General features: G+C 41.7%; 1 protein-coding gene and 1 long non-coding RNA gene across 6 annotated transcripts in view; one reads left to right on the top strand and one right to left on the bottom strand.

Annotated features, from left to right (window-relative positions):
* Nucleotides 1–25,731, top strand: part of EFR3B (EFR3 homolog B) — a 146,776-nt gene that overhangs the window by 45,635 nt on the left and 75,410 nt on the right. The gene's annotated exons all lie outside the window — the stretch shown is intronic.
* On the bottom strand, nucleotides 17,185–17,926 carry LOC148044904 (uncharacterized). Its single transcript, XR_015697131.1, has 3 exons — nucleotides 17,831–17,926; nucleotides 17,602–17,681; nucleotides 17,185–17,519 (listed from the first exon to the last, which is right to left on the bottom strand). It is a non-coding gene; the product is annotated as an uncharacterized LOC148044904 (long non-coding RNA).

The raw sequence follows: 25,731 nt of genomic DNA, 5'->3' as shown, positions 1-25,731 counted from the left end.
TGGCAGCAACTCTCATGGGGGTCATTGAGAGAAGGAGGTCTTTCTAATTCCTTGCTCTGAGCTTTTTTTTTTTAAAGGAATTTCCAAGAATGATGTTTCATTTATTTGCTTGCTTGTTTATCATCTATCCATCTATCTCCCTCATAGTCTGACTCTCTGTTCCCTCATCTGCCTATCTGAGCACATGTGTATCTTCATACGCACTAAAATACATTGACAATAAGTGGATCAGGTCATTCTCAGATTCTTCTAGTAAATAGCATCAGGGTACTTAGATAACCCAAGAGTCTGTTTTTTTTTTAATTTCTCCACACCAATTCTTATCTGATTGGAGCAATTGACTGTTACACTCTAAAGATGATAAAAGCTCTATTCAGGTTGAGTGCTCCTATTTACTAACAGCATATGAGAATAAAGACAGAGGGAAACCAAAGTCTCAAAAGGCATCAACTTAACAGTTTGATGTCTGTTGTGCTGCATAGCAAGATGGAGCTCTTATGTACTAACAGCAGTGCATTGGGGCCATTTTTTTCAGGGGTTACCAAGAGAACCGTTGCCCCAACAGCTCTGTGCCACTCGGGTATGTTCAAGTTGGCAGCGGTTTTCTTACAGCCTTGTTCTTGAAGACAGTTGGAAAGAGGGCAAAGGGAAAACAGGCTGAATTTGGCTGCTGAAAAATGGGAATTGTTGAGCTTCTCATTTCAAGAAAGAACATTTTGTTCTCCAGTTTTGGTGTCCCCGTTCTTTAGGCACAATTATCGAAATAATTGGTAAAAATGCCATGCTTTCTAAATTGTCAGTTCCGTTTTCTGTTTATCATATCTTCTTGACAATTCCTTCTTGGCTTGAATCTTCTACAATTTTTTTTATTTTTTATTTTAGAATTCAGTTCTGCCAATGAGCCACTTTTATGGCTTTAAAAGCAGCCTGCATACTTTGTGGCTAAACCAGGGATGAAATTCAGCAGGTTCTGACAGATTCTGGTCGTGGGAATTTTGAGTAGTTTGGAGAACCGTCAAACTCTACCTCTGGCTGGCCCCAAAGTAGGGGTGGGAATGGAGATTTTGCAATGTTCTTTCCCCAGGAGTCCGGAGGGAATGGGGATTTTGCAGTATCCTTCCCCTGCCACATCCACCAAGCCCCGCCCACAGAACCGATAGTAAAGAAAATTGAATTTCGCCACTGGGCTGAACCATATTCTCAACATTTCTTAGCTTCCATATGAAGTTGGGGGTGGGCCACCTAGACCCATACATACCAATATCCCCGTGGCCACTCCCTCTATGCCTGTCAGATTCCTTGTCTTGATTTCTATTAATTTTTAAAATATTTTGATAGAAAAACAAAAGGCAAGTGGAAAATGACCATGCTGGAAAACCAAGTGTAAATGCCATTTTCATTTACAAAAATATCCCCAAATCTTATATAAACTCAATAGGTTTGCCTTTAAAATAAAAATGTTATGTACCTGCAACTTGCTACCTTGTTTGAAAATAAATCTACCTCGCCAGTTGTAAAGGACAATGGAGCTGACCTTGGAGAAGGAAGGAGGGAATTTACGATAGAGTTTACACAGTCTTGAGAAACGGGGGGAAAAATAACTGCATGCACCTTGATTTTATTTACACTTAGTCCTCACCACTATTCAATTAATAAACTTTCAAAGTTATGACAGTGGTGAAAAAGTGACTTATTATTAGTTCTTATTCTTATGACTGTCGTAGCATCCCTGTGATCATGGGATCAAAATTTTGTGTGCTTAGCAATCACTATATCTTTACAATGGTTCCAGCATCCGGGGTCCTGTGATCACCATTTATAGCCTTCCCGGGGAGGGGGAGCTTCGAACAAGGCTAAGGTCATAAAATCAGGTGCAACTCACAACCACATCCCTTAGTGATAAAATTCTGGTCCCAATTGTCCTAGGTTAAGAACTCCCAGTTGTATAAGATGAGATGGAGAGAAACTTCACAAGCTTTTAATTTTCTATGTTGTTCTACCTTACATAATTTACACAGTTTGGTCTAGTGGTTAAAGCATCCGGATAGAAACCAGGAGACTTCAGAACTCTATTCCAGGGGTCTCCAACCAGCAAACCTGGTTGAGGAACTCTGGGAGTTGAAGTTCACAAGTCTTAAAGTTGCCAAGGTTGGAGACCCCTGCTCTAGTCCCACTTTAGGTATGAAAACAGTCTTGGTGATGTCTGTGGAGATTCTCAAGTCATTCGGGTCATGGTTATTATCCCCAAAGGTGTTTTTTCAAGCGGGAATTGGCCTTTCCGGTTTTTCTTTGAAGGCGTTTCACTTCTCATCCAAGAAGCTTCTTCAGCTCTAAAGTTCTTGGTGACTTTAGGACAGTCACTCTGTCTCTCAGCCAATGTTCTTCTTGTGGGGAAAATAGAAGGAGGAAAGGGAAATATGTATGTTCTCTGCCTTGAGTTATTTATGAATTAATAAAGGCGAGAGAAAAATGAAATAAATAAATCAGGAGATCTGATTGGCTGTACCGTTTGCGGTTCCCATTTGAGAAAATGTTTGCAAATAGTCTCAAAACATGAAATTTACTCACAAAGTGGGGGGAAAAATACTTGGAAAATATGCAAAATTTTATTGGACATCTAGGCTTTGATCAGATTGGGTCCATTTTATTGCATGTGCTTTTATGCCTCTTCAGTTAAATACAAGAATCAGTTTATATGATGACACAATAATATCAATACATATCGATATAATATACACACATAAATATATCAAATTCAAAAAGCTAACTGTAATAACTGCCAATTATAGATGACGGGCTGAGGGAAAGGATTAAATTCTGCTTGCTTATCCAGGGATAATTCTTATTCACCACAAGCCTGCAGTCAAATGGGTTTTCTCAAGCAAGTTATTATTCAGCCTATCTGTACAGATAACAGCAATATTCTTCATACCTGATGTTTTGTCTGTTCATTTGAAAACCCTGCCTTTTACTGTCAGTTCTGCTTTCTTAACAGCTCAAGCTTTATGGATTATTTTAATTACACATAATTTTTCTTCATCTGAAAGTAGCTTTTGAATTCTTTAAATTAACCTTCTTTGTTGTGTTGCTATTGCCATATTCATTTCTTTAAAAAATCAGACCTTTATTCAGATGTATGTATCAGAGGTGGGTTACTCCCGGTTTGACTGAACCCGTAGTTGTGATGGCAGGAGGCTCCACTCACACACCTGCGTAGTAAACCAGTTAGCAACCCATCACTGGTATGAATCAGTCCAACTTATCTTAGTTTTACTTTTGCTTTACTTTCCACCTTCAATTTTCAGAATAAATGTTCATTTTTTAAAATAGAGCTTTCAAAATGACAGGAAGGGAGGGACATTTTCTGATTTTCTGCTTACATATCTTTTTTGCTCCAGATGAGATGCTTCATGCAAATAGTGTTGAGATGAGTTACTGAAGTCGTTCAACATATATCCCTCTCTCTGATAAGATTATATTCAAAACAACACACCTGGAAAGGTGACAGACAGTTCCCCATCTTTTCCTGCCTAGAAAAATGGATTATGTAAGATGGCTCCGTCCTCTAATCCATGGAAAGGTAGTATGGATGAGAGCTAAAAGATTAGATTTAATTCCTATGCTAGATTATGTAACTCTTTAGATTGTTAAAATGGTTCATATTTTGGCCTTCTCTTTAGTGTTCTATTGCTGTAGACTAGGGGTGTCAAACTCAAGGCCCGCAGGCATGCAGGTGATTGGATCTGGCCCGCATGGGCCGCCCTGGAGACAGCGAAGGATCGGCCCGCGGTGACTCTGCCAGAAAAAAATGGGTTCCTGAGCTCCATTTTCAGCTGCGCAGCCTCCTGCAACCCTCTGCCAGAGAAAATGGAGCTTGGGAGGGGGCCCTGCTGAGATCCGTTTTCATTGGCAGAGGGTTGCAAGAGGCTCTTACAGCTGAAAATGGAGTTGGGCAACCTGTTTTGGCGGGCAAAGCACTCAGGCCACCACAGGAACCCCAACATGAGTGATGTTGAGTTGGCCATGCCTACTCTGGCTACACCCACCCCGACCCTCAAGGTCAAACACAACCCTGATGTGGCCCTCAATGAAATCGTTTTTGACACCTCTGCTGTAGACTAAAACTATATTGGTTTGTCTTGGCAGCGGTGATGTGCTCTTGGAGGTGCCTTAGGAGTTGCCAGCAAAGAGCCCGGGACGTTTCTCTCCTCATTTAACAGGAGCCCCAGCTTATTCCAGTATGTGTGACTTTCATATTCTTTCAACTGATCACCTGTCTCCAGGAAGTCTCTTATTGCAAGAAGAATCCCAAAATGAAGTCTGATCCTATGCTTCTACCTCAATTGCACAGACTGAGCCGCTGGAGTCCAAAAGTGGGCCCATACCTTCATTTTGTAAATTCTCTGCAGACATTTTTTCCTCCTGCCATGGTTCTTAATATGTTTTGTCAATGGCCAACTGTGCCTTGTCATTCAATGGAGCTGCAGAGACTCATTTAGAAGTTCAAAATGCATTTAATGTGTTTATTATAATAAAGTAATGGCTCATGCAGGCTTCAAAGCAGCTAAATAAAGGTTGCAATCCCAAGTGGCAGTGGTTATAGATGAATTACTGTAATTATCCTCTGTTAAATCAACTTCCCCAGCTCTGAAACATCTATTTTTCATGTTTTTATGGTATCAGTCTGCTTGCAGCGTCTTGGCAGGTGGCAGTGCCTGGCTGCTGACCTCATTTGAATTCAGAAGCTAAGTAACATCATGCCTGGTTAGAACTTGGATGGGAAATCTCCAGGGAATCCCAGAGGATATATTTCATAGACATTTTCCATGCATACCAACAAAAGTCCCCCATTTTCACCTGAATAATTCTAGTTTCATTTTCTCCTTTTCAACTTTTTTCCACACCAAACATTTGCTGGAATCACTGTTGACTTAAAGAAAGCACTTTGTTGTAGCAGTTAAATTGTTGTCAGAAGGAAGCAGGGAGTGGTCATTTTCCATCTCATCTTGGACAGGAAGTGCATTTTTCTCTCTGTGTAGAAGTTTTACCTCTTGACCAGAGTAATGTGTACTCATGGAGGAGTATGTACATCTGCCGTATGTATAACTAGAACTGTAGTCTAACTTCATTGGAAAAGATTAACCATTCAGTACTTGAGTCTCAAAATACTCTCGTGGTTATTTTTTTTAAAATAATAACTTTACAGAGAACTGTTGATTAAATGTTATTAATAATCCCTTGCACCGATTAACTTTATAGGCTCTAATGCATCTTTTTGAATAAACTCACTTGGCAGTTTATGAATTATTGATACGGCTGCTCTTATTTTCCATTCTCTTTCTGTGTCCAAGCTTTGCAAGGCAATATTTTAACACTGCAATTTCTTGATCTGCTGTAATGATGCATTGCCATGTTTATCAGCATTTCATCTCCCTCCCTCCCTCTCTCTTTCATCTTATGCACAGATAGGTTTCTCTGCAGAATTTTATTTCAGGCTGCTCTGGCAACCCAATGTTGCTGTTAATTAAAAATGCCAAGGAAGGGAAGATCAACTGACAAACTGGTTATTTAGACAATTGTTTCTGCTCTCTTCTACACGATTCTTGCAGTGCCTCCTCTGAAAAAAAAAGTCTGAGTCATAGGGAAGGTCAGTCTGGGATACAAATCGATGTTGATTGTTTCGTTGTGCATTTTAAAGCAGGGCGGTTCTGCAAAATGATTTCTGGGTAGATGGTAACCAGTTACAAAGGCCCTTTACCCTGTATCACGTTACCATAAAATCCACCCATCTTTGAATTGGCTGAAATATGTGATATGTGCTTGTCCCAATGCTGATCCCTATCTTTCTTCTGCTGATCTGTTCCTGGTTACTGGAGTTCACTGACTCCAAGATACACCTTGGAGACTATCCTTGGACAGTATTCAGTAAAACAAAAGTACTAATTTATCGGAAAGTTACCTGCCGTTCCTACTATCCTCCTATGCTTTCTGTTACCACTACTTATTTTTGTCATTTTTCTTTTTTTCTTTTTGAAAAGTTTTTTTTATTTTAATTGAACAAAAACACACACAAAAAAAGAATCATCCTTCATTACATCTTGTAGAAAGCGTGTCGATTGGTTACAGATAACTTTCGTGCATTTCTTCCACAGTCATTACTTATAGTTCATATTAGATTATACACTTTAAATCAAAAATCTTTGTATATCTTACTATTATGTACCACAATTCTCATTTGACTACAATTATTTGAACGTGCTTTTACCTCAAATCATTCATACTTAAAGACACAACCACATAATGGCATTCATTAGCTATTTCAAAAAATCCTCCAATAACATTAAACCTTTATAACATCTTTTAAGTAAAAGTCAATTAATAAAATTTCTAAACTCCCCCCATTTCCCCCCCAACTCACTGTTTAGAATTTATATCCCAGTTACTTTTGCCAATACCATAGCATGTATATATTATTAAACAATGTCCATTGACATTTCCTTGTTGTTATTATAATTGGCTAAAAATCATTTCCTATTTATGTCCCATCTCCTCTCGTCAGATCCCCTCCCCCCAAAAAACCTTAGACATTTATGACAAGATCTAAATAAAAATTTGTTAATAAGATTTATAGGTCTTTTTCCCAGGTCTCAATTTGCAATTTATATCCAAATTTCTTTTACTAGTTTGCCAGTACATGTATGTATAATCAAGCTGTATCCATTATCATTTCATTATTGTTATTATAGTTAATTATTTGTTAACGAATAAACATTTAATAACAATCTAAAACAATCTAGGAGTTACTAAATTCCTACTTATTGATCACCAAAATCAACTAATTTTTTATTATCAACTTTCATTGTCAACCTGTATCTTTCCAGTAACAAAACAGTTCTCTTGCCAATTGTGGTGTCAGTCTTCTTTTTATCTCCTTTATAAAGTTTTTATAGACTTCTCTCTGCACTTTGTTGCTTAAAGGATCTCTCAGGTAATCTCGTTGCCCTCTAGCTGTTACTAAAATTAGCTTGTCTTTGATTGTCAATCTTGCTTCTGAAAAAAATTCTCTTCTTAAGTACATCATCATTACCATTTTTTTCTTCTGTATCTTGGAATCTGGGGTAGAGCTCCAATTAGTCAAATTCCCTTTTTCATATTCCCTTCTTTCCACTTTCACCCATATTTGCTCCATTAATAAATTCATCTATTGTCTTGTCTTTACCTTCTATGTCTTCATTCTCCCCTTTAATTTTTGGGGCTCCAACCCCTTATAGAGTTTATAGAGTTTATTGGGATTTATAGGCCGCCCTTTTCCCTGAGGGGACTCAGGGCGGCTTACAACCACAAGGGAGGGGGGTGCAGTGTCAAAAAAACAAAACAAAATGTGAACAAAGAAAAATAGTAAAAACACAACTTTCGTTCAGCAATCAAACACTCGGGCGGGTGAATTGGAAACCTATCCCCAGGCCTGCTGGGAGAGCCAGATCTTGAGGGCTGCGGGGAAGGTCTGGATGGTGGTGAGGGTACGGATCTCAACGGGGAGATCGTTCCACAGGGTCGGAGCTGCAACAGAAAAGGCTCTCCTCCGTGTGGTCGCCAGTCGGCATTGACTGGCAGATGGGATTCGGAGGAGGCCCAGTCTGTGCGATCTAATTGGTCGTAGGGAGGTGATCGGCAGAAGGCGGTCTCTCAAGTACCCAGATCCACTACCATGGAGTGCTTTAAAGGTGGTCATCAGTACCCTGAAGCGCACCCGGAGACCAACAGGTAGCCAGTGCAGCTCGCGGAGGACGGGTGTAACGTGGGCGAACCGCGGTGCGCCCACTATCACTCGCGCGGCTGCATTCTGGACTAGCTGTAGTCGCCGGATGTACTTCAAGGGCAACCCCATGTAGAGCCCATTGCAGTATTCCAGCCTAGAGATCACAAGGGCTCGAGTGACTGTTGTGAGAGCCTCCCGATCTAGGCAGGGCCGCAACTGGCGGACCAGGCGAACCTGGGCAAATGCCCCCCTGGTCACAGCTGACAGCTGGTGGTCAAAAGTCAGCTGTGGGTCCAGGAGGACTCCTAAGTTGCGGACCCTATCTGAGGGGTATAAAATTTGACCCCCCAGCCTAAGCGTTGGTACATTAGCCAAATTATTGGGAGGGAAGCACAACAGCCACTCGGTCTTGTCCGGGTTGAGTACCAGTTTGTTAGCGCTCATCCAGTTCTTAACGGCTTCTAGACCCTGGTTCATCACGTCCACCGCTTCATTGAGTTGGCACGGGGCGGACAGATACAGCTGCGTATCGTCCGCATATTGGTGGTATTTTATCCCGTGCCTCCGAATGATCTCGCCCAGCGGTTTCATGTATATGTTAAATAGTAGGGGGGATAAGACCGAACCCTGGGGCACCCCACATGTTAGGGGCCTCAGGGACGATCTCTGCCCCCCGACCAACACCGACTGCGACCTGTCCGAGAGGTAGGAGGAGAACCACTGCAGAACAGTGCCTCCCACTCCCACCTCCCGCAGTCGTCGCAGAAGGATACCATGGTCGATGGTATCGAAAGCCGCTGAGAGGTCAAGGAGAACCAGGATGGACGCATAGCCTCCATCTCTGGCCCTCCAGAGATCATCGGTCAATGCGACCAAAGCGGTTTCTGTGCTGTAACCAGGTCTGAAGCCAGACTGGAAGGGGTCAAGATAACTAGCTTCCTCCAAGGCCCGTTGAAGCTGGAAGGCCACCACCTTCTCAACAACCTTCCCGATAAAGGGGAGGTTGGAGACAGGACGAAAGTTGTTTAAAATGGCTGGATCCAAGGATGGTTTCTTCAGGAGGGGTCTCACCACCGCCGTTTTAAGTACGGCGGGGAAGTGCCCCTCCCGAAGGGAGGCGGTCACGACCGCCTGGATCCAGCCATGTGTCACCTCCCTGCTGTTGGCAACCAGCCAGGAGGGACACGGGTCCAGGATGCAGGTGGAGGCACTTACAGCTCGAATGGCCTTGTCCATTCATCTTTTGCCGTGAGGAAGACTAGTCTTTCCAACTTCTTCTCAATTCTCCCATATCCTTCCAATAGATTTTGAATTCCAGCCAAGATATTTTGGAATTTTAAGGTTTCCTCATCTGAATATTGATCCATGTTTCCAAAGAAGAAGAAGAAGAAAAAACTAATAGCCACTGCCCCTCTAGCCTTCCAGGCCTCTTTTATTTTTTAATTTTAGGTTGACTTGAACACAAGTTCTTTTATGCTCTTCAAAGGAGAAGGGTTCTGTTTTTTTCCCCTTTCTTCCCCTGCCAAAATAGTTCTCAAAGGCACCTGTGAAAAAAATTCATGCCCTTGTCTCTATCAGTTTCTGTAAACAAATTGCAAACCCTTCAGCTACAAAGTTATCTCGATCCTTTCCAGTCAGGCTTCAGACCTGGCTGCAGCACAGAAACCGCTTTGGTCGCGTTGACCGATGATCTTTGGAGAGCCAGGGATGGAGGCCACGCCTCCATCCTGGTGCTCCTTGACCTCTCAGCGGCTTTCGATACCATCGACCATGGTATCCTTCTGCGACGACTGCGGGAGGTGAGGGTGGGAGGCGCTGTTCTACAGTGGTTCTCCTCCTACCTCTCAGACAGGTCGCAGTCGGTGTTAGTTGGGGAGCAGAGATCGACCCCTAGGCCCCTAACATATGGGGTGCCGCAGGGTTCGGTCCTGTCCCCCCTACTTTTCAACATCTACATGAAACCGCTGGGTGAGATCATTCGACGGCACGGGATAAAATACCACCAATATGCGGACGATACCCAGTTGTATCTGTCCGCCCCGTGCCAACTCAACGAAGCGATGGATGTGATGAGCCAGGGTTTGGAGGCTGTTAAAGACTGGATGGGGGTCAACAAGCTTGTGCTCAATCCAGAAAAGACCGAGTGGCTGCTGTGTTTCCTCCCGCGAATTGGCCAAGTGTTCCATCTCTCAGGCTGGGGGGTCAAATTATACACCCCTCAGACAGGGTTCGCAACTTGGGAGTCCTCCTGGACCCACAGCTGACCTTTGAACATCATTTGTCAGCTGTGACCAGGGGGGCATTTGCCCAGGTTCGCCTGGTACACCAGTTGCATCCCTACCTAAACCGGGAGGCCCTCACAACAGTCACTCGTGCCCTTGTGACCTCTAGGCTGGAATACTGCAATGTGCTCTACATGGGGCTGCCCTTGAAGAGCATTTGGCGACTTCAGCTAGTCCAGCGAGCGATTGTGGGTGGACCTCGCTTCACCCACGTTACACCTATCCTCCGCGAGCTGCACTGGCTGCCTGTCGATCTCCGGGTGCGCTTCAAGGTGCTACTTATCACCTATAAAGCCCTTCATGGTAGTGGGCCTGGGTATTTGAGAGACCGCCTACTGCCAATTACCTCCACTAGACCGATACGATCGCATCGATTAGGCCTCCTCCGAATTCCATCTACTAGCCAGTGCAAACTGGCAACTACCCGGAGGAGAGCCTTCTCAGTGGCTGCTCCGACCCTCTGGAACGAACTCCCCGTGGAGATTCGGACCCTCACCACCCTCCAATCCTTCCGCGCCGCTTTGAAGATCTGGCTGTCCCGGCTGGCCTGGGGTTAAGATTCCAACCCCACCCGAATTGTGTGACTGTTGTGCTCTCTTTTAATATGTTGTATTGTTTCCATATTGGAATACTGTTTGTCTTTCCCCCCCCCTCCCTTTTTGAATTGTGAGCCGCCCTGAGTCCCCCCAGGGAAAAGGGCGGCATACAAATAAAGGAAATTCAAAGTCAAAGTCAGTGAAATCAAAGAAGGAAAGAGAAGAGATACGTTGTTTCAAAAACACCAGTCTCCGACCTCCGAATGGCAGTGTTGCTACTTTTCACTTTCTAATATTTATCTTTGGCTTATAAGAAACAAAGTTCTTTAGATTTCTTTTAATAAAATTTAATAACAAGTAATAGGAAGAAGTGTTAAAATAAAAAGGAATGTTTTAATCCAGAAGTCAAAAAATAAAGCAACAAAAAGCAGAAGAAAAAAATAAATCCATTCACTTTAAGAGGAGAAATAAGAAACGTTGCGAGCACTTCAATCCACAAAGTATAGTTACAAAGAAAAAAAACTTTCCAAAGCAATCCAATATAAGTTAATTTCGCCGCTTACTTCTTTTGCTTAAAGATCTAATTTGGCTTTAAAGAAAAATTTCTTTGGGCAGTCTTTCGCAAAATAAAAAAAATCCTCACCAGATGGACTCACTTTCTCTTTTCACATCCTTCCTTCTGGAGCCGTCCCGACTTCATCAGCCTGGGGGCTGCCTGTTTACCGCTGGCTTGAAGCGCTTCCCTTGGGTCGATCAGGGACTTTGCGATGTCCCTGAGACCAGCACGTCGTTGTCTTCCTGATCACCATCTCTGCAGGACGGTTTAGGTATCAATGGACCATCCAGCGGCAAAAGTGTCAACAGCGGTCATCGCAATGTTGGATCCTCCTCTTCCTTATTTTTGTAATTTTTCTGAAAGATGCACATATCTCTAAGCAAAATATCAGACAGCATCTGCCCCTAGTTTTATTTCATAAGAAAGCTAATGGGACCTATCTGAGTATTTTTTTTAAAGCCCGATGATGCTTGAAGCGGTATATTATAGTGTGCTTGGTTTGGGTTTTTGTTTTATTAGCAGACTTTTCAAATGTAAAATTGGGAGCATCAAAGAAGATGTCCGGAGAAACATTGCCTCCCTCTAGATCAGTGGTTCTCAACCTTCTCAATGCTGTGACCCTTTAATACAGTTCCTCATGTTGTGGTGACCCCCAACCATAAAATTATTTTCGCTGCTACTTCATAACTGTAATTTTGCTACTGTTATGAATCATAATGTAAATATCTGATATGCAGGATGTATTTTCATTATTACAAATTGAACATTATTAATTAAAGGCTTATTTTGAGTCCAACCACTAGTAAGAGTTCACATTTGCATCCACACAGTGAAAATCCAACAATCAAATTGAGATATTTTGCCACGTCATTGCATCTGATTAAAGACAGAAAAGACGATTTTCATAAATTTCATAAGGCTGAAAGGCCCACTGTGAAAATTTTTATTACTTCTGGATAATGAAACCACTCAGATTCAAGAGCAGTTGAACTTCAGCTGCACAGCATCAACAGATGTAACTGGCCCTTTTCACAGGTCACTCACATACTGTATAAACTAGACGTATGTAACTAGAAGAAAGTCAGAAGGCTTTCTGGAAATTTCTTTATAAGCTTAGAAGGCTACCCTTTTTAAACTCATCACAAACAATTGCAAAATCTCTTCCATGTAATAATAATTCTATTGTCACCAACATATTGAATGAGTTCAGCCAATATTAAAATCATTATGGCTCACAGTGTACTTAGCCACCATAGTACATGACTACATAACAAATTATATAGTTTATAATTCAATTTGCCATGAACCCAACAGTAGTTTGATTCATTGCTAGTGCAACGTATGAATACAGGGCTAAGGCAAGAATTAATACTGATTATGGCTTGGGCTGAAGAGACCAGAAAGTGGCTGACTTGGGGCTGATAACACTCAAATTGGCCTTCCTCAAAGGTTGTTATTTGAATGGCGATCCCCGGGCCGGGCACTCTAAACTTCCAGAAGGAAGAGGGGATATAAAAGCAATAATTAACTGAATATGAATTAGGGCACTGACCAAACTGGATTCGAAGTCCATACTCGAGCACCATGCCAAGTTACAGGTTAAATTCATGCAGCAAAGTAAGCAAAGTGAGAGGACGCCTCCTTTGAGACTCAGCGGGCTGCAGCCCCGGACCCTCACTTCCCTAGTTTGAAGTTAAAACCCACTGCCTGGCTCAAGAACCTCAAAGGGGGAAGCTGGCACAACCCCCTTGCTACCACAATGGTTGCTCTTCTCTCTCGGTTGCCGGGGCAGCCTGAAGGGAAAGCGGTGAAGATGCTTCCCTCAGCTGCTCGGCACGGGATATTCCGTAAGATGGCGGAGGCATCTTGTGGGGGGAAAAAGGCCGCACCAAACAGCCGTCACCAATTCGGCTTGTGTCTCACCTAGCAGGGCAAAGCAGCCAACGCGCCTCCCAAGAGAGGCGGCAACTTCTCCTTCCTGCCTTGGCCGAAGAAAGAGCAGGAGCTCAGTAGATCAATGCAATCGGCCCCAGGCCTGCTCCCTTCACTGCCTGCTCTTCTCATCTGAGATCTTCGTCGGGCCACCAGGGGCTACCGTGGCCGAGTGAGGCTCCCTTTCTAGGAAAGGAGGGGGTGACCGCTCAGGACTTGTGGCTCAGAGCGGCTCTCCCAAAGAGCATATCAGAAGCTTTGCCGAGCAGGAGCAGCCGGATGACACCCAGCCTTTCTTTTCCTGGCTCAGAAGGGGATGCCGGGAGCTGTAGTTTGAGCTCAGTCTATGCCGGTGGTAGTCAACCTGGTCCCTACCACCCACTTGTGGGCGTTCCAGCTTTCATGGTGGGCGGTAGGGGTTTTGTCCGATACTGAAGCACTTTCCTTTTTTAAATCTAATTGACTTCCCTACTTTATAAATCACCTTTACTGTGGAACCGGTGGGCGGTTAGAAAATTTTACTACTAACAGAGATACAAAAGTGGGCGGTAGGTATAAAACGGTTAACTACCCCTGGTCTACGCCATTCCTAAGAGCATCGAAAATATGTATTTTCCGATGGTCTTAGGCGACCCCTGTGAAAGGATTGTTCGACCCCCAAAAGGGTCACGACCCACAGATTGAGAACCGCTTCTCTAGATACAACAATGGGGGTCTCAGATATTTAAAAATGGTTTATTCCAGTGTAAGAGAAAGGTAGATAGATCTCAGGTTCATTGGGGTGAATGGATATTTCTTTAATCTTGTAGTGTCGGCCATTAAATCTGGGGCCTTCTGGATAAGAATCTGGTGAATCCAAGGCCTGTTTCGTTCGCATCATGTGACATATGATGTATTGTGACATTTTTTGTCTTTTGTGGAGCTGGGGTGGGCTTGGCCTGCTCATGACACATCTGGCCCGCAGGCTGCCTGCTTGACACCCCTGAGTTAAAGCATTTTGCTGTCATCTGCAAGCCAGCATAAGGATAATTGTTATCATTTTTGCTGTTCTCATTGCCACATTGTATTGTCTCTGTTCTGGTTTGCAGCCACAGGGCAATATTTTTATTTCTTGTGCAGAGAAGCTGCCACCCACCATTCACCTTCTAATAACACTAACCAGCAGGGAAATAATCTGCCAGTCACAGCAGTACTTATGATTGATACAGTAATGGTTGGGCAGATAGCTGCATTGATGGGCTTAATCACCTGTCTGAATTTGCATTCCATCTTCCCTGGCCTGATCAATCAATCCAAATAGCTTACAAGCATAGGTTGCAGCATCATGTCCTTTCTGTTGTTTCATTGTGCAATCCCACCACAACTTTGAACTATAGATAGCACTCATTAGCCAGGCTTTTGAACACAGGTTTAATGTTTTGTTTTGTTTTTTTGCAGAAGCATACTAAACCAGTTTTCATTTAGAGAAGTGGCGAACCTCTGTTAAAAAGCATCAGCTGACAGCTAAGAATGGGGATGGGATTTGTATAAACTGGATCTTTCTCTATGGTGCTCCATTGAACAACTTCCCTCATTATCTACTGCTGTTTTGGCGTTTCCAGAATTGCATTAAACCTGTGTAACGTTAAACATTAACATTTACTGATCTCCTGAAATAATGTTAAACTCTTGTTCAAAAGCAGTCTGAACAATAACTAACAAGCAATAGCTAACAAATGGATCTCTTTGCTCTATATGGCGTAAGCTCCATGTAGGAGCTTAGGTAGGAGCTTAACACCATATAGAGCAGAGAGACCCATCTTTCCCCTATTCTATCTGATATTTATCCTAACGTTTCTACTGTCAGTTCTTACTTAAGCTAATCCAGGTCTCCATTTCAAAGATTGGTTCAGAGATCTCATTGAACCTGAGGAATCTCCTGAGGAAGTGACATGAGGTCTCATCCCTCTCAAAGACTATATTGGGTAATTTAAATGCCCTACTTTTCTCTTCTTCCTCCTCCTGTTTTTTACGAAGTCTAGTTGGTCTTCCTGTATAGTTGGAAAATGTTCAACATCATTTGAATCGCTTTAGTTAATCCCTGTATTTGTTGGAAGCCTTAATGCATGGCTGTGTTAAATAAAAAATCAGTGTTCAATGACTTTGTATGACATGGCTGGGCTTCCATGCAAGCCAGGCACCTTGATCCAGTGTTTGGCCTCCCCGCTTCATTCTATACTGGGAGGAAACATCACGGCTCCCTTCCTGACTTCAGGGGACCTAGAACTTTTTCTCAAGAAGCACCTCTGTGACTCAGCAGAATTCTGCTTGCACCAGCAAAGGCTGCTTCATTTACATCCATTGCTGCCAAATGGACCAGGCTGCTGGCTTGGGTACAGAGCTCTCTCTGCTAGCAGAATTGCCGGGCAGGTGAAAAAACACTCTCGCCCCAGCCAGCTTTTTCACACTTGATTATCTAGCATAGGAAGAAGTAGGGCATGTTGGAGACTCATGGTGCCTCCTTCACCTCTCCTGAAAAAGGCAAGTGATGACCTCCGCCACTGATCCCTTTGCTATGAGCCTGGCATGGTGCTGGAAGGCGGTGCACTTCACCAGAGGTACCGGGTTGTTTTTTTTAGTCTTTGCTTTTATGTGAATGAATGTTCTGGAAGAGTGATTTTCTCTCTTTATTTTTAATCTCTTGCCTTTTGGGTTGTCCTATTGAGGAGAACTGAAATGGCCCTGAGGTTTGATGCCTCAATAAACATATTGGTGAATAGGTGCATTGTCTGAATGACATCCTGGTCTTAAGCCTTAATTGTTTGGGCATAAGTTATATAATGGTGAAATTATACTGGATTTTACTTGTGTTTAGAGTATGGCATGATATTTGAACCCAGCAAGCTGGTTCCGTAGTAAGCAGAATTGGTACCATGCAGCAACGACATTGCTAAGTGAGAGTAACAACAGACGGTCTCGTACTTTTCTTGGGATTGCAATATCTAGAAGTGGAGGCCCCTAAAATTTAGAGAGTAAATGAAGTCAGAAACAGTTTTAAACAGTTCCTACCATGTTGGCTGATGTGCTTGTAGGCATCAGTAGTCGTGGTTTGACTCTGGCTACTGGACAGAAGTCAGGAAGATGTGTGCAGCCTATTTTGGCCTTCTCCTACAACACGGGTGTCAAATCCGCGGCGTTGCATGACATTTCGTGACGTTTTTCCATTCACGGAGCTGTGCATGACACATCCGGCCCATGGGTCACCAGTTTGACACCCCTGTCCTACAGTATATATACTTTATATAGCCAAGGAAGAAATTAAGAGATGTTACTGTTTACATTTAATTATTGCTTATTGTTAAAGTATATTGCTGGGCTGATTATAATCATCTTGGTAATAAATTATATTCAGGAAAAAGCTTTCAAATGTTAGTAAGAAATAGATGGCTATATCCATAGGAGGAGGGGGAAAAGACTTACTTATTCTGAGGAAACTACACTAAAAGCATTTAAGAACCGCATTGCATAGTAAGAGGCTGTTTCTCCTACAAAGGATAGGGTGGAATTCAGCCAGAAGTCCTGAATGTAGGAGTGGAGGAGTAGAAATGGAGCTTTTGTAAACTTACACATCAGTGCTCTGATTTTCCCTTGCCTTCTCTTAGTTTCACAAAACTCTGTGCATCAGCAACAAATCTCCCAGAAAGGATTTTTCAAAGCTATAAATGGATCTGTTTGCATCAGTGAAAATCCAGTGTCTGAAGTGCACATTGATAAACATCTGTCATAATTTAAGTCTGAAACAAAGAAATATATCAACTTTCCAGTTTTATAACATCTGGCAGCAATTAAAAACAGTGGCTCTTCAAAAGTATTGAAAATAGTAACTAGGGGAAGAATTTCATTTCCTCAGAAACAAATATAAGGGGAAATATTTAGCAAATGTTGAAAATAGGCTATTGATATCTACGCTACAAAAGGGTAAATGCAGTCATTGGCTTCATGTTTAGCTTTCTGGAAAGGTCACTCCATACTTCACGCCTGGGAGGAAGAAAAAAACAATTGCAACATTATACTCTTAGCTCAATCAGGAGTTGCAATTGATTGGAAGCCTGTGCTTAAAAGTACACCGGGTACTGGGAAGGCAAAAAGTTATTTGCTGTTGTTGCACCATTAATCCTAGCGTACAGCCTGGTCGTTTTCCTACTTTCTAAAGTTGAAATCACTGGCAGCTGCTTGTTACAGTCCCTCGCTACTTACCTGCTGCTCCTTCATCCACCAATATACCCGATTGGTACCAGTCTACCACTATAGAATGGATGTTTGCTTGCTGAAAGTCATTTAAGTTGCCAGATGTAACAGTGGTTTATGTTGCAGATATGGCTACCACTTCCATCTTCAGTAGAACTAAGTTTACATTGCTCCATGTTAAATTCCCATCTCTGTTCTTCCATTCTTAAATCTCTCAAATACAGAGGCTGTTCAGGAGTAAAAGAAATACAAAACTCTTGCATCTGGTTATCTTTTTCTTTAAGAGGCAGAATAAATGTCTATATTTACCTTCTCCTTGCAGAGGAAAATCCTATGGTGTTGACCCCCGTGGATTCATATCCCATCTGCTTCAGCCTGCGGGGAGCCTCCTGTCCAGGGAGGAGAAAAGGAAGATGTTTGTTGTTAGGAAAATGGAGAAGGGTCTTTAATGAGCCCCAGGAGTGCTAACATGTGGGCGATGCCCTTTGCCAGGCAAATAGTTCCCAGGGATTCCTCCCTTGGTGTAAGCAGTCCCAACCTCATAATGAAGGCAGAAGGCGGCATTGTTTAACCTCAATGCCTGGAGAGCAAGAGGCTTCCACGAGGCCACTGAGATGGTCCTGGTCCTTGGTACAGCATATCACGGACACAGAGTGGGCTGGGTTTGCTGACGGAGCAGTTCCTCTGTCTATCGGGTTCATTTAACTCTTTGTCACAAAGACAAAGGGAGAGATTTTAGCTGTCGCCGGCTCCATGATCCCCTCCGAGCAGCAGATGGTGGCTACAAGTAAATCAAGGGGTTGGGGGATGGAGGAAGGGTAACATATACTATATGCAGACTGTGGGTCTGTTTGGGGTGGAGGGTACTTCTCTGTGTATGCTGGCACTTGCTTGTTTTTTTCTTTAATTATTATTTTGGTTGCCATCAATGGCTTTATCTGGTGTTACTCATTGTACCAGTAAGCTGCTTTTAGAAAAGCAGATTCAGTTTAGCGCTTCTGCATCATTTTATCATGGGACACCATCTGCAAGGGGGGATTGGAGGAATTGGAGCTTTGCAGCCTATAGAAGTAGTTCTCTTTGCCTGTAGGTCATGCCTCCCGTGAAGTATATTTCCGTCATTCACATATGTTCGCTCTTTGGCTCTCAGAATCAGTCATCGAAGGGAGTTGGTTCATCTAGTCTTAAGACAGGTCAGGTTTTTCAAACTCTGCTGCAAAGCAGCCCAGAAAGTCTGTTTTTTTCTCCTGTTGTCTATGTTGAGGGGGTGTATGGCTGTGATTAAGCAAACTTTGGTGCTTATAAAGATGCAGATGAACTGGACAGATGGCACAGCTGGATTGCTTTGTGACTAGTAATATTGTACTCCTTTTGAGCACCTTTAGTGCCATGCCCCAATTATTACCTGGACACATTGTCTGAACTGATTTAGACAACTAAGCCTAAGAGTTAAAATGTAATGTTTCATTTAGGAAGTCTTCACTATCAGTTTGTATGTTGGATCGTTGCTGTCATTCTCAAAATAGTTAAAAGAAGCACAGCTGATGGCCACCAGATCATATTACAGCTAGTCCTCAACAGCTCAGAGTTGATTGTTCAAAGTCAAAATAGCATTGAAAAAAGTGACATGAACATTTTTCATATTACGACCATTGCAGCGTGGTTGCAAGATCAAAATTCAGACACCCGGCAACGGTTTATGATGGTTGCAGTGTTCCAGGGTCACGTGGTCACCTTTTGTAACCTTCTTGTCAAGCATAGTCAATAGGAAAGTAAGGTTCACTTAATAATCATATTACTAACTTAACAACTGCAGTGATTCACTTAACAACTGTGGCAAGAAAGGTCGTAAAATGGGGCAAAACTCACAAATGTTACACTTAGCAACAGAAATTTTGAGCTGAATTGTGGTCATAAGTTGAAGGCTACCTGTATTGCATAGGTGATTCTTGAATGTGTGACTCATGGCTTTCTTGCACACCAATGGCCAAGTTCTTGAGAGTGTGTTTGACCAGTACTATCACTGGAACTAAGCCAGGCAAAATAATTACAGTACACAAACTAGATCCGTGATGGCAAACCTATGGCACACGTGCCAGAGCTGGCACGCAGAGCCCTCTCTGCTGGCATATGTGCCATCGCCCCAGGTCAGATTTCCGTGGCATTTCTTTCGTGAGCTTCTGTTTCCCTGCAAACAACGAAACAGAAGCTCACGAAAGAAAAGAATCTTACCTCTTGCCGTGCAGCCAGTCTTGTGATGCCCTGCCTCCCGCCGGCAAGCTGGTCTTTGGGTCTCAGCTGTACATGTGCACATGTCCAGTTTGGGCATGCACTCTCATGTGATTTGGGCACTTGATAGATAAAAGGTTTGTCATCACTGAACTAGATCATTAATTCATAGACTTTAGCGTAGTGATATATGATGGTAATATTGATAACCACTAGTTTGGATTTCTTTGGATGAGAATTCCAGGGCTAAGAAAAAAGGAAAGTGCCTCCTTAAAAAAATCTCCCATGTAGTGTTATGATAAGTAATAATTGGATATGAATATTGAATGGTACCCATGAAAGGAAGATTAGAAATCCTTTTGAATTATATACAAAGGTTAATAAAAAAGAATTGTTAGATACGATTAAGTTTTGATTATTAGGGGGGAAATGTGATGATACAGGATATAGTCAAATAAAGGAGGGATAATAATTACAACTTATATATATGTATGAGTATAATATAAGGAAACTAGATGACAATTGCCAACAGTGGTTTGGAAAGGAGGATTAGAAAAGTTTGTTATTAAATATTATGGATGTTTAGCTAGAATAGGACATAAGGATTCAGTGTTATTGGAGGATTTTAGAAATATTAAATGAAATGCCAGTGTATGTGGTTATGTATTAAATCTTGGTATATTTTATGATGAAGGACATTTAAATAATTATAGTCAAATAAAAATGGAGGTATAAGGGTAACATGTATAAATATTTGAGTTAAAATACTTGAGTTAATATGAATTATGCTTGATGACTGTGGAAGAGATGCACGAAAACCTTTTGTAACCAACTGATACACTTTCTACAGTATGTAAAGAAGGAAGATTTTACGTGTTGTGTTTGTTTTGAAAATAAAAATAAATTCTATTTTTTTTAAAAATCTCCCATTGTAGGAACGTGGGAATTTCTGTGTTTCTTTTTATGGTTGATTGGGAATTACTGGTTCAAGGCATTTTTCCCTCTATTGAGATTCTCAATCATCCAGGTCAAGGTTGTCCCAAAGATGCTTTTCTAAAAGGCAACTGGACTTTCTTGGTTTCTTCTTTGCAAACATTTCACTTCTCATCCAAGGAACTTCTTCAGCTCTGAACTGAAGAGGCTTCTTGAGAAGTGAAACACTTTCATGGAAAAAGACCCCAAGAGAGTCCAGTTACCTTCTGGAAAAGCAACTTTGGGAAAGGCATTGTTTCCTTCCTCCTTCCCTTTCTAAAAGCCATCTTGCTTCCACCAGAAAGAACAAAGTCCAACTTTGAAAAGAAGGTGCCGTTGCTGTCACCATTGCAGAGAGATTATGAATAATTTCAATTGATCACAAAGGGAGCCATATTGATGTTTTTTGGACATGTCACTTTGATTCCACAAAACTCTTAATTGCTCATCAAATACAACCTGTTAAGAAAAGAGCATAGAGGTTGAACAACTGCTTTGCCTGTAAAAATTCACAAATTCAATTCTAGGTGAATGTTTAGTTTGAAAACTCAGAAAAGCTGCTGTTATTGCCCACACTCTTAAGATTGATCAACTAGTGTTCTGACTGCAGAGAAGGCAACTTTGTACAGTTACTTTCAGCTCAGTAATAGATTAGACCAGTGGTCACCAACCCAGTGGTCTGTGTACCACTGGTGATCCATGAGAAAATTTTGGTGGTCCACAGAAAAATTATTTGCATGTTTTATATTGCACGAAATACTATTTTTCTTTTAAAAAAATTCATATTAGTGGTCCACAGGATTTAAAATTATGGATTATTAGTCTCTGAGGTACGAAAGGTTGGATTAGACATTCTTGCCCCTGAATCTGTCCTAAGGAACTATTGTTGGCAATAGTGAAGAGTAGAGGTTCTGCAGCTGCTACGTATAAGTTGGGTTGACAAAATCAGAAATGAGGAGGCAATAAGCTGCCTGGAAAAGCCAAGGGAAATCATTAAAACCATAAAAAAACAAACGTTAGACTATTTTGAGCATGTGATGCGACACCCGGAAAAATACGGCATCCTTCACTTAATCCTCCAAGGAAAGATTGAAGGCAAACGAGGTCCAGGCAGAAGAAGAATCTCATGGCTTCAAAATCTAAGGGACTGGTTTGGATAAAACTCGGCAGCATTTTTTCATGTGGCTGTTGATGAAAATAGGATCGGCAACATGATCGTTAACGGCCAATGACGGATGTTGGCACAAAAAGAAGAGCTTCTGCATTGGAAAACAACAGAAATTGTAGTTCCTTCCATGTCCCTTTCTGAGCATCCTGGAAAGCTCTGCCTTGTCCCTTTAGAAGTGGAATGCTGGATTAGATGATAATGAATCTCAGCTCCCAATACAGTTACTTTTCTCCTTTCTTTTTTGTTAAAAAAAAAAAAACCCTCTTTAGGCTATATTGATTATGCCTATTTGGCAATTTGTATCAGTTTTTATGGAACTGTAAAAAAAAAAAAAGAGTGGGGATACTTAGCTTCTCTCGCAGGAGAGAGAAGGAGGGAGGTGAGTCCCATGTTATGTAGATTAATTGGATAATGTTTGCAAATTGTGTTGAACATGGCAAGAATGAGATAAAAGCTAGGCCTTATTATGCAAATTGCTCGCAGGCTTTTGCTGGCTGGCAAGGGGCCAGAAGGGCTTTTCTCATTTTCCCATCTTGCTTCTTTTCCTTGATGAGAGAAAGATCCTTCCGTTCCAGAGAGAAAGAAACTCTATCCACCCCTCGAGCCTTCACTGCATCGCTACCCCAAATCAGTTGAATTTTGCCTGAGAAAGCAGGAACTCCCTCTGCAGGCTATTTCTTGATGTGGTGTAACAAAGACTGCTGCTGTCTGTGCTTTGGCAAAAGTAGGAAGGTGAGAATTAAGACATGCTAAATCATCTTTCAAAGCTGGCATGAATTTGGGCTGCTGCAAGGGATGGGGAATTAGTTGAAAGAGGTGTTTAAAATGATTCCAACACATGCTCAGGAGGTGAATGTTTGCTAGAAGTTTAAAATCATCTAAAAAATGATTGTTATGTAACTGGGTGGATGGGTTGATTGATTTTTCAAAAGGCAAACCTTGTCTCTTTCTGGCTTCCTCTTGCATGTTCTACTGCAATGATGGTGAACCTTTTTCTAAAGGCGTGCCCAAATTTTGCCCACACCCACAACTCAATGCACCTGTAAAGTACCCTAACGATGCTTGCTTCATAATAAGTGACCCAATATTGTAATACAAAAAGCAGTGATTTATTAACAACTTCATTAGGCATTTCTTATTCGTAGCCATCACTTTTTGCTTTCTTTATCTGCTTTTGAACTTTGCCCGTGTTTCTGTCCTCCCTTCAATCTGTCATAAATCACGTTATCGAATAGCTTCATTCATCTCAACTCAGCTACTGTAATCTGAGATCCGGCACCGCTCTGCATGGAATGTCAACACAGAAAGTTGACAGCACCCCGGCCACCTGTGCATTTGGGAACGAACTTCTGATTGGCCTGTTGGGCCTATTTTTTGCTCTCCCCAGGCTCCCCAGGCTCTGGAGGATGGGAGGGAGGGTGACAAACGGCATCCCCCGGCCCTCTGGAAGACCGAAAATCAGCTGGCCAGTGCGCATATGCGCACCGGAGCTGACGGCTCGCATGTTGGCAAATATGGTTCCATGTGCCACTTGTGCAATAGGTTTGCCATCACAGTTCTATGGAAACGCAGATCTCATTGTTGGAAGAAATATCCATCTGGTTCAGTTTCAAGTAGGGAGAAAGACACTGGAAACATGAAAGCTGATTGGAAAGATGTTTTTATTGATGAAGAGGACCACAAGGGTTTGAGGTCCTCGACAGATGATCACATTGAGTGGAGAGTAAGGGTTAATTATATCATCTCTTGGGCCTTGCCCTTGAGCTTCCTGTTCCTGTGCAAGAAATGTATTCTATTGGCTGCTGTCAGACTCCCATTCTAGGAGTTTGTCTGAGATTGGTTTGGTTGGAGTGTGATGGTGCAATGAAGGGGCTTGTTGTGCACTTTTATTTTTGGCATCAGAAAGAATGCCATTGGCTTATCTGTTTATCCCAGTAGTTTGGATATTTTTCAGTTACAGTTAGTAATGGTTGAGCACTTGGAATCCTATAGATATACAGGGGAAAATGCTGACATTAAGTATGGGAGTTTAAGCCTGTAGGGTGACATATTAGAAGTAGAAATGGAGAAGTCTAATTCAGCCAAGGACACATCTTAATTTGTCAAAGATGGCATTTAAAAGAGCTAATAAAAAAGACAAAGAACCCATTCAGGGTCACAAATGATCAATGATTTGATGTATGACCATAATAAACTATTTGATCATGAATTTCTGAATATAAATGGTAAAAATTGAATTTCCAAAAACTTTACAGTATCATATTGGGAGAAAACAAAACACTTGTTATATGGACAACTTTCAACATTTGTTCTCTACAAGAGTAATTTTCAAATAGAAAAATGCTAATCTTGTAAATAAAGTTTATTAAGAATAGAGCTATATATTATCAAATGCTTGGCTGACTAACAATGTAGGATGAGAGGCTGTATGCAAAATAAATCAATATATAGTGAATGTAGCCACTCTTATAACCGTTAACCCTTCTGAAGTGTCTTCTCCCCCCCCCCCCCATAACCACTCTTTTCCTCAGAATTATTTATAGTCTTGGGTCTTGATGGAGTGAAATTGCACAAGTAATGGCGTCACATGGGGGGAAATGGTTTGAGAACAGGATAGATGGTACTTCTGCCTGCCAATCTGTAATTTCCTCACTAGTGATTTATAGCATCTTCTAGAGTCAAATAGCCATCGTTGTGCAAGAATAACAGTAATATGGACAGGCGTTTTATTAATTCAACAATGGCTGTTGATACTATGAGAAGCTACGGAAATTATTTTTATAGTCTCTATGCTTGATAATGTTGCCTTAAATAATTCTGAAATACGCATATGTTATAGAAGTTATCAGCTTTGATTTACTCAAAGGGATTCTGCAGGGGGGAAACGACTGAAGGGGAGTGGCCCACGGCAGTTCCTGTGGAGCTCAGGGCTCCAAGGGGAATTGGGGCTTGGTTAAATGCCCTAACATGGCTGGCTGTGGTATAGGGATTGAACTGGCATTTCTTTTTTTTTATCAGAATTTTTTTGTTTTTTAATTCTTTTACATACCATTTTAAGTATACATTCACATAATTGTTATTCTTCTTTACATTTATCATTTATACTTTTATTATTTCATTTAATAAGTTATAATATACAGTTTAGGTTGCTTTGTTTACCATCCCTTCCTTCTGTTGTTAACACCACCTTATTTTTCTTTTCTTTTCTCCCTCCCTCCCTTCTCTACTTCCTTCCTTCCTCCTCTCTTTCCCTTCCTTCTTCCCTTCCCTTTCTCCTACTCTACTCTTCCTCTTCCCCTACCTACCCTCTCTCTTTCTCTTCTTCTCCCTTCCATTCTCCTCTCCTTACCTCTTTCTTCTTTCCCCCCATCTTCCTTTCATTCTTTCCTCCTCTCTCTCTTTCTTTTCTATTATTGTCACAGTTTATGTTTCCTTGGGTTGGTATTTCCGCTAACCCAAATATAATTTGATATTTCTTATTCCCTTACTTTAGCTAATCTATTCTAACTATATCCCCCCCCCCTTTATACCTCATTGTTGTATATATACTTATATATTTCTTTTCTGTTTTCCTCTTCTTCCCCTCCTTTTCCATTTAACAGTGTATCATCTGGATTCTATATCTTCTCCCTACTTTCTTTTCTAGTTTCCTTTCTCTAGCCAATCATAAAATCTTCCCCATGTCTTGAAGTCCTCCGATTCCTCTTTATCCTTTATTTTCATTGTCGACCTATTCATCTCTGCACAATCTAATATCTTTTTTACTACCTCTTCATCTGTTGGTAGCTTATTTGGTTTCCAATTTTGGACAAATACAATTCTTGCTGCTGTAGTTACATGTTTAATCAAATAAGCATCCTCTTTGTTGAATTTCTCTGGGATAATACCTAGTAAAAATATCTCTGGTCTAAATTCTATTTCTTCTTGTAACATTTTTTTTAACCATACTCTTATCTTAGTCCAGTATTTCCTTGCTTCTGAACATGTCCATTTCTCAGTGCCAGCAGTGGCACCGGAGCTGAAATCCAGGCCTGGGGGGTAGTGGAAGCAGTACTGCCATCACTGAGTAT

Source organism: Thamnophis sirtalis, unplaced genomic scaffold (genome assembly GCF_051295495.1).
Source record: "Thamnophis sirtalis isolate CommonGarterSnake01/CBP01778 unplaced genomic scaffold, rThaSir2_p1.2 scaffold_6, whole genome shotgun sequence".
In the NCBI taxonomy this organism is placed as follows: domain Eukaryota; kingdom Metazoa; phylum Chordata; class Lepidosauria; order Squamata; family Natricidae; genus Thamnophis; species Thamnophis sirtalis.
Note: the sequence above shows the minus strand (reverse complement) of the source record. Positions and strands in the feature narration are given on the sequence as shown.